The 14,197-nt window shown below is 40.5% G+C and overlaps 1 protein-coding gene across 1 annotated transcript in view; it reads right to left on the reverse strand.

Moving 5' to 3' along the window:
• MYO3B (myosin IIIB) overlaps window positions 1-14,197 on the reverse strand; it is a 421,280-nt gene that overhangs the window by 243,244 nt on the left and 163,839 nt on the right.

The following is a 14,197-nucleotide window of genomic DNA, read 5'->3' on the forward strand; positions in this document are numbered from 1 at the left end:
TACTGGAAAAACCATAGCTTTGACTAGACAGACCTTTGTTGGCAAAGTAATGTCTCTGCTTTTTAGTATGCTATCTAGGTTGGTAATAGCTTTCCTTCTAAGGAGCAAGCATCTTTTAATTTCAAGACTGCAGTCACCTTCTGCAGTGATTTTGGAGCCCCCCAAAATAAAATCTCTCACTGTTTCCACTGTTTCCTCATCTATTTGCCATGAAGTGATGGGACTGGATGCCATGATCTTAGTTTTCTGAATGCTCAGTTTTAAGCCAACTTTTTCATTCTCGTCTTTCACTTTCATCAAGAGACTCTCTAGTTCTTCTTCACTTTCTGCCAGAAGGATCGTGTCATCTGCATATCTGAGGTTATTGATATTTCTCCTGGCAATCTTGATTCCAGCTTGCGCTTCATCTAGCCCAGCATTTCTCATGATGTACTCTGCATAGAAGTTAAATAAGCAGGGTGACAATATACAGCCCTGACATACTCCTTTCCTGATTTGGAACCAGTCGGTTATTCCATGTCCAGTTCTAACTGTTGCTTCTTGACCTCCATACAGATTTCTCAGGAGGTAAATCAGGTGGTCTGGTATTTCCATCTCTAAGAATTTTCCAGTTTGTTGTGATCCACACAGTCAAAGGCTTTGGCATAGTCAATAAAGCAGAAGTATATATTTTTCTGGAACTCTCTTGCTTTTTCAATGATCCAGAGGATGTTGGCAATTTGATCTCTGGTTCCTCTGCCTTTTCTAAATGCAGCTTGAACATCTGGAAGTTCACGGTTCAGATACTGTTGAAGCCTGGCTTGGAGAATTATGAGCATTACTTTGCTAGCATGTGAGATGAATGCAATTGTGTGGTAGTATGGGCATTCTTTGGCATTGCCTTTCTTTAGGATTGGAATGAAAACTGACCTTTTCCAGTCCTGTGGCCACTGCTGAGTTTTCCAAATTTGCTGGCATATTGAGTGCATCCCCTTTCCTGAATGACCAGTATTTGGTGGGTATTCTTTGTGTCTATTTTAAAATACTGGTCATATACTGATATTTACTTATGAACAACACAGAGATTTTATATGTTTAATTATAAAAATGATATCATACTGTTGGTTTCATTCTTCAAATTTCCTTTTTTTCCATTCAGTATCATGATCCCCCTCACCTCCCTCTATATACATCTAGAGAAAAAGAGAGCGAGAGAGAATTGTGATGATAGTGGGTATAAAAGGTAATAGGGGATAGACAGACACACATACATAGAGACAGAGAGACACAAGAAACAATGGGGAGAGAGAGAGAGAAAGAGAGTGAGTGACCAAGTATCACTTTAATCATTGGGTAACTATGAACCCAATGATTTTTGGTACTGAAAGTAAAATATTAATACTACCTTTCTTACAGAAAGTACTATTTGTTTTTTTTTTAACTATTGTGATTCTCTTTCCATTTGAGATTTGCAAACTGAATTCTCATGTTACTGTCTTCCATATACAATATCTTATTCAGGGGCTTATATTTACCATTTCTTCATATACATTAAATACTACTGAAATGTAGTGATTGTGTATTTATACTTTATCTTTAGAAAATGAAAACCTAAAAAGGTCCTTCTAGTCAAGGCTATGGTTTCTCCAGTGGTCATGTATGGATGTGAGAGTTGGACTGTGAAGAAAGCTGAGCACCGAAGAATTGATGCTTTTGAACTGTGGTGTTGGAGAAGACTCTTGAGAGTCCCTTGGACTGCAAGGAGATCCAACCAATCCATTTTAAAGGAGATCAGTCCTGGGTGTTCTTTGGAAGGAATGATGCTAAAGCTGAAACTCCAATACTTTGGCCACCTCATACGAAGAGTTGACTCACTGGAAAAGACTCTGATGCTGGGAGGGATTAGGGGCAGGAGGAGAAGGGGACGACAGAGGATGAGATGGCTGGATGGCATCACCAACTTGATGGACATGAGTCTGGGTGAACTCTGGGAGTTGGTGATGGACAGGGAGGCCTGCTGCTGCTGCTGCTGCTAAGTCACTTCAGTCATGTCCGACTCTGTGCGATCCCATAGACGGCAGCCCACCAGGCTCCCCCATCCCTGGGATTCTCCAGGCAAGAACACTGGAGTGGGGTGTCATTGCCATCTCCGAGGCCTGGCGTGCTGCAATTCATGGGGTCGAAAAGAGTTGGACACGAGTGAGTGACTGAACTGAATATTACATCATATAAATATGGACCAATTTCTCTACCCAGTCTTATATTGATCAGCATTTAGGCTGATTCCAGCTTTTTGCTATTATAAACAAAACAGCACTCATTTATCTTTATCTGCATCCCCTTGCATTTATTTATGAGATTTTCTCTAGGGGCTGTTGTTCCCCAGGCATTTAAAAACTTCCTGCCTATTAAATTAAAAGTTACTTCCTGATCTATTATTGATAGATTTGAAGAAGGAATATTTCAAGCATGGTATCAGTCATCTCTAGTATTAGAACCAATTTTGCTGCTAATTCATATAAAGCTCCAAAGTGGATGAAACTTAATTTTACTTAATAAAATCAAATTTATAACCTAAGCATTTAAAAATTGTTATTAAACAGAACAGTTTATTCATCTCTATTCTATCATATTAGTGATATGAAAGAAAAATTAGTTTGGAAAACAGCTTTTTATAGTAACTCAGAGCTGCTTCTATCTAGCCACTTTGCTAAATAAAAAAGCAAGAAGGCCCATATTTCTGGCCAAATCCTCTTCACATTAAACCCAATCAGTTTTTTCCCTTAAAGTTCATCATAAAACCAAATACTGTAACATATTTTTAGTAAACTGATTAAATTCTCATCATATTAAATTCAGCTAGTTTATCTCCTTCCTAAATTTATAGCTTGCAATCATATGAAATAGGTTATGTTAGAGTTTATTTCAAGCATCTTTTAACAAAGAAAGTCAGGAATTTAATAACAAAGAAAGTCAGCCCTGATTCCAGAATAAGGACTCTCCATTCTCTCCCCGTACTGAATGCAAGTAAATATGTTGGACACAATGCGTGGTATTCTGAGAGGTACATGGTAACAGGCTGACTGAGGGAATCAGAATTCAAAATATCATTGAATAAAATGCCAAGTTTCCTAGGAATTTTTTTTCTTCCTGTAACTCCTGACCTGAACTTGAAGTCAGCCTGATCTGCATACAGGGATGTCAGTCTTCACACTGTGTGGCATTTTTATAACCAACTAATAATGGAACTACTGACAAACCTCAGTTGCAGTATCACAAATAAATAAACTCTACTACAAAGTCCTGACTTTAACTATGAACATGTACAACGCAATATTGAAGGATTGAAACTATTCTCTTCTGAATTCGTAGAGTTAATCTATATGCCAATCTATCTGTCTCACAGATTTAACCTCCAGGAATTATGCAGATGCTATCTGCAAATATGAGCTTGATTCTCATAAAATCTCCAGTAATATTTTATAAACAACAAAAAACTTTTAAAAGATTTAACCTGCTGTCATTAGCAATGTATGACCTTTTCTCATGTGTATAAGCAATTAACTTTCCTAGAATTATTTGCTCCCAAAATTGAAACTAGCAATCTAGAAGTTGATGTAGATGCAAGGTATTTCCACTCTGATAAAGGCCAGTTCATTTTCTCAACCAGGGGGAAAAACATATGCCAGCCCTATCTCTATCTTCCTCAACTAGTGTTCCTCTGAAACTGCTACCTGCTTCATTTTCCTGCTTTGGATACAGGAAAGGTTTGGAGAGAATAAAGAGAAAAAATTATTTACTCCAATTTTTATATTTTAAAATTAACATTATCCTAGATTACATATTTATTCAAAGTGTTACACAGTTTTATATTTATGCATTTGTAGTTGAAATTATTCAAAATAAACTTGGTTTAATTTTTTTTACAGTTTTCTTGAGTTAAATAACTTGTTGTCACTGGTTAACAGATGACACCACCCATATGGCAGAAAACAAAGAAAACTAAAGAGCCTCTTGATGAAAGTGAAAGATGAGAGTGAAAAAGTTGGCTTAAAACTCAACATTCAGAAAACGAAGATCATGGCATCTGGTCCCATCACTTCATGGCAAACAGATGGGAAAACAGTGGAAACAGAGACAGACTATTTTGGGGGGCTCCAAAATGACTGCAGATGGTGACTGCAGCCATGAAATTAAAAGATGCTTGCTCCTTGGAAGAAAAGCAATGACCAACCTAGACAGCATACTAAAAAGCAGAGACATTACTTTGCCAACAAAGGTCTGTCTAGTCAAAGCTATGGTTTTTCCAGTAGTCACGTATGGATGTGAGAGTTGGACTATAAAGAAAGCTGAGCGCTGAAGAATTGATGCTTTTGAACTGTGGTGTTGGAGAAGACTCTTGAGAGTCCCTTGCACTGCAAGGAGATCCAACCAGTCCATCCTAAAGGAAATCAATCCTGGATATTCATTGGAAGGACTGATGCTGAAGTTGAAACTTCAGTCCTTTGGCCACCTGAAGCATAGAACTGACTCATTTGAAAAGACCCTGATGCTGGGAAAGATTGAAGGTGGGAGGAGGAGACTATAGAGAATGAGAAGGCTGGGTGGCATCACTGACTCAATGGACATGAGTTTGAGTAAACTCTAGGAGTTGGCAATGGACAGGGAAGCCTGGAGGGCTGCAGTCCATGGGGTCACAAAGAGTTGGAAACAACTGAGCAACTGAACTGAACTAAACTGTCAACTTAAAATTTCCTTTAAATTTGCATGCTCCATCTAGTGCCTTACTTGAGAATAGCATCTACTATCAGTTGAACACTTCCTTATTTAATGTGAAAATTACATATTTCCAACTGTATCCAACTCTGGATCTAGTATTCCAAAGTTTAGAGGGATGGAGAGATAGATAAATGGTGGATAAAGTAAACAAAGGGCTTCCCTGGTGGCTCAGACGGTAAAGCATCTGCCTGCAATGCGGGAGACCTGGGTTCAATCCCTGGGTCCCGAAGATTCCCCTGGAGAAGGAAATGGCAACCCACTCCAGTACTTTTGCCTGGAAAATTCCATGGATGGAGGAGCCTGGTAAGCCACAGTCTATGGGATTTCAAAGAGTTGAACACGACTGAGCAACTTCACTAAAGTAAGCAAAAAGTATTCTATTAAACTAAGAGTTATGGTAAGGAATTACAGTTTTGATGATTTAGAAAACATTTTCAAAATTCAGTTTTTTGCCAGATTTTCTGTTAGTTTTTATGAAGCCCTAAGCACATTGTCTGCCCCGCCTGGATTTCCAGATAAATGGAGTTTGGGGGTTAAAGCTTACAGAAGATGAGACTCAAAGCTCTGGTTTAGGCTGGTTCTCAGAGCTTGTGTTTCGTGTGGTAGTGGGGGAGGTAGGGGTAAGTAGGGTTGACCTAAGGGTTCAGGGTTCAGGAAAAGAAGAAACTGGTATCTGAGTCCCCAAATCAAGTAATGTGGGAATGAGCGAAAGTCTGAAACATCAAGTCTAATGAAATAATCACTGGATCTGAAGAGTGGGTGAGACGGAGCTAGAGGTGGAGGCTAGGAGCTCCTCTAAAACAAGAGTGGGCACAGATGGGACATAGGATGGAGGGATTTTTTGGAAAGCCTTAGGCCCAGCTCATGAGGAGGAAAGGAGCTGTAGAGGGTATGAAGCTGACTCAGACACTGAGAGAATAAAGCCTGGAGTGCTGCTGCCATCATTATAATTTAATCTCTGTATCTGTATTAGGTTAAAACCATTTCTGTGCGTTCTCTTTAATATCTCATCACTGACCTGTAGACTTCTTTATTTGAGTTGTTGGCCCTATGAATAAGATTGATAACATAACATATATTATGTCCAAAAGAGACTATTTAAACCCTTAGCCTGTTCCCGTCCATCAACTCTGTGGAAGCAGTAACTTCAATGTAGGTAGGTCTAACTGGGCTGCAAGAGCTTCACATAGGTGTGGCAGGATACATTCTTCCCTCCACCCCAACTCTGTAAAAAAACAAAGTGATAGAAGAAAGGCCTCTAAATTACAACTGAAGAGTAGGAAGTAAGCAAAATCTTTTAGCCTAATAATGACAAGCGAATGTGCTAATTAGAGGTTAAACTCTGCAGTGAAAAATGCCTGATTGTCTTTTAGACAGCTGTCCTGCGGCAGGAGGACCACTGGGAAGGCCACCTCTATCTCCACCCCTCCACACTCAGGATCAGAGCCCTACCCTCCATCCCAGAGAGGAACCAGTAGAAGCGAAAAATGACTAACCCACTTATCAGACTCCAGATAAGTAAGTAAAATTTGTTGGGGATGGATAAGAAAATGAGTAAAGGAGAGGCTTGGACTCAAAGGTGGTGCTCCTCAAGAGTCTAAGACAAAGATTCTGTGGCTATATGCAAAGCTTAGGGACATGCTGACAATTTGGTTACATTTAGAGAAACCTTTCCTTTATCATCACATTCAGTGGCTCTCATATAGTAAGGAAAATGTTACTCAAAGTGGGGATAGAGTACTATTATTAGTGATGTTGAATATTTCTTCCAAGTCATTATTTCCATTTCAGGATATCTCCTGATAACAGGATGGATGAAAGAAACTTTTGACTATAATTATTTAATCATGGACCTAGCATGAGAAAAGTAATGGCAGACCATCTAGGTGTACCATTATTTTTTGGTACACCTAGAGGGCATGGTAACCCACTCCAGTATTCTTGCCTGGAGAATCCCCATGGAGAGAGGAACCTGGCGGGCTAGAGTCCATGGGGTCACAAAGAGTCGAAAATGACTGAGTGACTAAGCACATCTAGGTGTAACTTCATCCTGTTGTTTAGTTGCTAAGTTGTGTCTGACTCTTTTGTGACTCAACGGGAAACAGGAGATGGCAAGAGTGAGCATTGACATTTTAGGAATCGGTGAACTAAAATGGACTGGAATGGGTGACTTTAACTCAGATGACCATTATATCTACTACTGTAGGCAGGAATCCCTTAGAGGAAATGGAGTAGCTATCATAGCAAAAAAAAAAAAAAGAGTTGGATGCAATCTCAAAAACGACAAAATGATCTCTGTTTGTTTCCAAGGCAAATCATTCAATATCACAGTAATCCAAGTCTATGCCCCAACCAGTAATGATGAAGAAGCTGAAGTTGGACAGTTCTATGAAGACTGACGATCTAGAACTAACAGCCAAAAGAGATGTCTTTATCATCATAGGGGACTGGAATGCAAAAGTAGGAAGTCAAGAGACAGCTGGAGTAATGGGCAAATTTGGCCTTGGAGTACAGAATGAAGCAGGGCAAAGGCTAATAGAGTTTTGCCAAGAGAAAGCACTGATCATAGCAAACACTCTCTTCCAACAACACAAGGGAAGACTCTACACATGGACATCACCAGATGGTCAATACCAAAACCAGATTGATTATATTCTTTACAGCCAAAGATGGAGAAGTTCTATACAGGCAGCAAAAACAAGACCAGGAGCTGACTGTAGCACAGACCATGAATTCCTTATTGCCAAATTCAGACTTAAGTTGAAGAAAGTAGGGAAAACCACTAGACCATTCAGGTATGACCTAAATCAAATCCCTTATGATTATCCAGTGGAAGTGAGAAATAGATTCAAGGGATTAGATCTCATAGACAGAGTGCCTGAAGAAATATGAACAGAGGTTCATGACATTGTACAGGAGACAGGGATCAAGACCATCCCTAAGAAAAAGAAATGCAAAAAGGCAAAATGGTTGTCTGAGGAGGCCTTACAAATAGCTGTGAATAGAAGAGAAGTGAAAGGCAAAGGAGAAAAGGAAAGATATAGCCACTTGAATGTAGAGTTCCAAAGAATAGCAAGGAGAGATAAGAAAGCCTTCCTCAGCAATCAATGCAAAGAAATAGAGGAAAACAATAGAATGGGACAGTCTAGAGATCTCTTCAAGAAAATTAGAGATACAAAGGGAATATTTCATGCAAAGATGGGCTCGATAAAGGACAGAAATGCTATGGACCTAACAGAAGCAGAAGATATTAAGAAGAGGTGGCAAGAATACACAGAAGAACTATACAAAAAAGATCTTTATGACCCAGATAATCACGATGGTGTGATCATCAACCTAGAGTCAGACATCCTGGAATGCAAAGCCAAGTGGGTCTTAGGAAGCATCACTACAAACAAAGCTAGTGGAGGTGATGGAATTCCAGTTGAGCTATTTCAAATCCTGAAAGATGATGTCGTGAAAGTGCCGCACTCAATATGCCAGCAAATTTGGAAAACTCAGCAGTGGCCACAGGACTGGAAAAGGTCAGTTTTCATTCCAATCCCAAAGAAAGGCAATGCCAAAGAATGCCCAAACTACCACACAATTGCATTCATCTCACACACTAGTAAAGTAATACTCAAAATTCTCTAAGCCAGGCTTCAACGGTATGTGAACTGCGAAATTCCAGATGTTCAAGCTGGATTTAGAAAAGGCAGAGGAACCAGAGATCAAATTGCCAACATCAATTGCATCATCAAAAAAGCAAGAGAGTTCCAGAAAAACATGTATTTCTGCTTTTTTGACTATGCCAAAGCCTTTGATTGTGAAGACCACAACAAACTCTGGAAAATTCTGAGAGAGATGGGAATACCAAACCACCTGACCTGCCTCTTGAGAAACCTGTATTCAGGTCAGGAAGCAACAGTTAGAACTGGACATGAAACAACAGACTGGTTCCAAACAGAAAAAGGAGTATGTCAAGGCTGTATATTGTCACCCTGCTTATTTAATTTACATGCAGAGTACATCATAAGAAATGCTGAGCTGGATGAAGCACAATCTGGAATCAAGATTGCCAGGAGAAATATCAATCACCTCAGATATGCAGAGGACACCACCCTTATGGCAAAAAGTGAAGAACTAAAGAGTCTCTTGATGAAAGTGAAAGAGGAGAGTGAAAAAGTTGGCTTAAAACTGAACTTTCAGGTAATGATAACCCTGTATGCGAGAGAACAAAAGAGACACAGATGTATAGAACAGTCTTTTGGACTCTGTGGGAGAGGGAGAGGGTGGGCTGATTTGGGAGAATGGCACTGAAACATGTATAATATCATATTAGAAATGAATTGCCAGTCCAGGTTTGATGCAGGATACAGGATGCTTGGGGCTGGTGCACTGGGATGAACCAGAGGGATGGTACAGGGAGGGAGGTGGCGGGGTGGGGGGGGCGGGATTCAGGATGGGGAACACGTGTACACCCGTGGCAGATTCATGTTGATGTATGGCAAAACCAATACAATTAAAAGAAACAAAACTGAACTTTCAGAAAACTAAGATCATGGCCTCCAGTCCCATCACTTCATGAAAAATAGATGAGGAAACAGTGAGAGACTTTATTTTGGGGGGGCTCCAAAATCACTGCAGATGGTGACTGCAGTCTTGAAATTAAAAGATGCTTGCTCCTTGGAAGAAAACCTATGACCAACCTAGACAGCATACTAAAAATCAGAGACATTACTTTGCCAACAAAGGTCTGTCTAGTCAAAGCTATGGTTTTTCCAGTAGTCATGTATGGATGTGAGAGTTGGACCATAAAAAAAGCTGAGCACCAAAGAATTGATGCTTTTGAACTGTGGTGTTGGAGAAGACTCTTGAGAGTCCCTTGGATAGCAAGGAGATCCAACGAGTCCATCCTAAAGGAAATCAGTCCTAAATATTCATTGGAGGGACTGATGCTGAAGCTGAAACTCTAATCCTTTGGCCACCTGATGGTTAGAAATTACTCATTTGAAAAGACCCTGATGCTAGGAATGATTAGAGGCAGGAGAAGAAGGGCATGACAGAGGATGGGATGGCTGAATGGCATTACTGACTCAACGGACATGAGTTTGAATAAACTCCAGGAGTTGGTGATGGACAGGGAGGCCTGGTGTGCTGCAGTCCACGGGATAGCAAAGAGTCAGACATGACTGAGCAAGTGAACTGAGCTGAACTGGACTACAGCCCACCATGGTCCTCTGTCCACCTAATTTCCCAAGCAAGAGTACTGGAGTGAGTTGTCATTTCCTTCTCCAGAGGATATTCCTGGCCCAGGGATGGAATCCAAGTCTCCTGCCTGGCAGGTGGATTCTTTATCACTGAGTCATCTGGGAAGCCCAATACCATCCTACTGAGAGCCAAATATGAAAGAAGTTACCACCTAGATAACTCTATTAGTTCTATCTTGATCTGAAATTTAAGCTTATATGTATCAAATAAACATTATAATACACAGATTAAAAAATACAAGAATTAGTTGGGTGGAAATTTATAAAGTATCACCCCATTTTTTCATTTAAACATAGTTTTGACCATAATTCCAACAAATCAGCATCTTATTAATTATATTAAATGAATTTGACATAGCTACCTTCTCCAGGCAGTAAGAATCAGTGACAGCAACAGAAAATTAAATATCAGTTCACTTAGTTATAGACAGACTGATAGAGACAGATACGCTGTTCAGTCATGTCCGACTCTTTTCAACCCCGTGGACTGCATCATGGCAGGCTTCCCTGTCCTTCACCATCTCCCAAAGCTTGCTCAAACTCATGTGCATTGAGTTGGTGATGCCATCCAACCATCTCATCCTCTGTTGTGTCCTTCTCTTCCTGCCTTCAATCTTTTCCACCATCAGGGTCTTTTCTAATAAGTTGGCTCTTCACGTCAGGTGGAAAAGTATTGGAGCTTCAGCATCAGTCCTTCCAATGAATATTCAGGACTGATTTTCTTTAGGATTGACTTGTTTGATCTCCTTGCAGTCCAAGGGAGTCTCAAGAGTCACAGTTCAAAAGCATCAATTCTTTGGTGCTCAGCCTTCTTTATGGTATGGATTTGCTTCTTTCCTGTTAGGAAAATCCTTAGCCTTCTATATGTCAATCATCTTCAGCACTTGATAAAGTAATCATTCAAAATTTGTGGTTTACACAGGAGTCCAAGAAACCAATAGCGTTTATGTATATGTGTGTGTGTATATATTGGGGCGTTACCTGTTTACAGGTAAAAGAGGAAGCGAGTGAGTAAGACTTACTGGGAAAAGCTCAGCAGTAAAGCAGTGAAGTAAATATCTGTTTTTAAAGGTCATTGCTGCTGTTTGAAAAGAAATCAGGAAAGCTGAGGTCATTGTTTTAATAATTGTTTTAAAGCCTTAGGCAAATTGCAAGGGTATAATCAAAATCCATTAAACAGAGCAGGAAACAACCAGCAACTTAATTGCTCTACCAAGTAATACTTGGTAGTAGACCCTTGGCATTTGAGGGTTTAACATTTGTGGTTTCAGCTAATCCCAAACCACCCACTGGGAAAGGAACAACATGCTGGATTTCGCAATTTTCCTGAGGCCAGAAGTTGAATCCACAATGGGAGGTTGGGAGGTTGGGAGGTAGGAGAGGGTCAGGTCACAGCACAGCCAACCATTGCTTTTCCTGCTTCCACACCCACTGCAGACAGTGGTTTCTACTCTTCTCCCACTAACCCTTGTGAAGGGTTTTTTTTTTAAATTCATGTCTTCTCTAACTTTGATAGTGACAGGACACACCAGATGATACTGATGAATTCAGGGATTTCCAAAAGTGATTTGGGGAAAAAGTCCTTTTGAAAGTCAAAGAAATGGGAGCTGATGTAAAGGAAATGGCCAAATTGTTTCACAGCATCCCTGACAGGTTAAGTAAAAATGTAGCTTTAAACTGCTGTTCGTGGAATATCAGGGTTATCTAACCTCCTTCAAGACAGAGTCAGCTTTGGATACATACCCTCTCTACTGTTCCTGAATTCAACATATGCTACAGCAAAATTATAAATTACTGGAAAAACTTAAATTTAACAGTTTCACTCATTTAATCAGCATCAAGAATTGGTATCAAATCTCAGATAGTACAACATAATGCAAAAAGGGAATGGATCAGTCTAGCTGTCCCCCAAAACTGTACCATTCAGAAGAGAAGGCTTAGACCAGGAGAGAGCACCTGGGACTACACCATTTAAGCCCTTTTTAAATTCTGTGAGTGAAAAATACCTCCTGCCTTATCAGTGAACAAAGGATGTTGCAGCCATCAAGCCATCTCACTGATGGTGAGCTCTGAGGGAATTCAGGAACGGAAACTGGATGCCTGATGCCCACCATTTAGCAGTCAACTGCTCCAGCCACCCTGAATGGTGCACCCCGAGGAGACACAGGATGGGAAAGCACAGGATGCTGGCCCCAGATAGCTAAGGTGCATATCAAAGGAATGATTCCAGGGAGCCCACAGTCTTGTATCTTCTCATACATAGAGAGGCACTAAATTCCTTAACTTGAGATATCTGGTTTTCTTTAATTAACTATAATCTTTGGATGTTCTGACCATTTGGTCTTCATTGCAAAAAAGAAAAAAACTTCTACATATCCTGGATCCCCACCTTGCCTCTTTGGAGCAGTTCCCCAGAGTTATCTGAGATGTTGTGTCCCAGGCTTAAGTCCCCAGTTTTGTCCACCAAGTAAAATATAACTCTCAATTTTTAGGTTGTACATTTTTTTTCAGTTGACAATATACAGTACAGCTTCTGCTCTATTGTGAATAAGTCCCCCATGATTCCTAACCTCACTCCTGAATATTCATCTATTTCCTCATCACAGCTGATGAGGACCATTTCCCTATAACATTCCTGTTTGCCCCACCCCCACCTTCCATCCACTTACAGTGAGGGAATAGGGGATTGCTCCTTGGTCCCCTCTGCCTTTTTCCATCCATTGTTCTCCCTGACCAGTCTCTCTCTTCTAAAAAGTTCACATCACACTCAAGTCATCTTCTCCAGCACTTGACCCCCATTTTCCTTTCTCTCCACTCCTTCTCCTGATATCAGGCTTTGGTTTTCCCATACCCTACCAATCACTCCTCGTTCTACTCTTTCCCCACTTCTCACTACTGCACTTGACTAGTCTTCTGCAGACCTGCCCCCCTTCTAGATATTAAATACCCATTGTTCTTGTCTTGATTTGAATTTAAACAATTTGGAAGTTAACACTTTCTTATCATTGAGACAAGAGCTGGGACTTTATTTTGGGGGGCTCCAAAATCACTGCAGATGGTGATTGCAGCCATGAAATTAAAAATGCTTGCTCCTTCGAAGAAAAGTTATGACCAAACTAGACCGCTTATTAAAAAGCAGAGACATTACTTTGACAACAAAGGTCTGTCTAGTCAAAGCTATGGTTTTTCCAGTAGTCATGTATGGATGTGAGAGCTGGACTATAAAGAAAGCTGAGTGCTGAAGAATTGATGCTTTTGAACTGGTTTTTGAACTGTTGGAGAAGACTCTTGAGAGTCCCTTGGACAGCAAGGAAATCCAACCAGTCCATCCTAAGGAAATCAGTCCTGAATATTAATTGGAAGGACCAGTGCTGAAGCTGAAACTCCAATATTTTGGCTGCCTGAAGCATAGAACTGACTCATTTGAACAGACTCTGATGCTGAGAAAGATTGAAGGCAAAGAAGGGGATGACAGAGGATGAGATGGTTGGATGGCATCACCGACTCAATGGACATGAGTTTGAGTGAACTCCAGGAGTTGGTGATGGACAGGGAGGCCTGGCATGCTGCAGTTCATGGGGTTGCAAAGAGTCAGGCACGACTGAGTGGCCAAACTGAACCAATCACTTTGTTAATTCTTTTCACACTGTGATTTCAAGAGTCTTCTTTGTTGATTCTTTAAAAATTTTATTTCTCCTCTACTGAACTGTCTACAATTGTGCTGTGACTAGTTCCCAGTAATCTCTCAAAGGTTCCTGAGAACTCAGTTCTACAATCTCTTTCCTCACCATCCTTTCACTGCATCTGCTCTTTGTCTTCATTGTAACTGCCCGTCCCCTGACCCAGACGCATGTTCAAAGTCAGTAAACCACTCTGGCTTCACTTTTCTTCCACACCCCCAAAAGACCTCAGGGATACACTCCTACTCAGATTCTTTTGTCCCCATGTCCACCCATAATGTCCATCCAAGCCAGTCTCCAACCTGAAGAAGACCACAGTATCTGCTTTGTCTCCTCCTGCTCCTATGGCTAAGAATTTCAAGAGATGATAGATGGAAAAGGTGACAGTGTTAATGGTACAATTTTACAGAGGTTCTAATGCCAAATGGTCTCCTGAATGCTCTGCATGCATTATCTTAAACACTGATTAATTCCACTAAAATACATTGCTATTTGATGAAGTTCCACCTG

The sequence above is a fragment of the Capricornis sumatraensis genome, chromosome 3 (assembly GCF_032405125.1).
Source record: "Capricornis sumatraensis isolate serow.1 chromosome 3, serow.2, whole genome shotgun sequence".
In the NCBI taxonomy this organism is placed as follows: domain Eukaryota; kingdom Metazoa; phylum Chordata; class Mammalia; order Artiodactyla; family Bovidae; genus Capricornis; species Capricornis sumatraensis.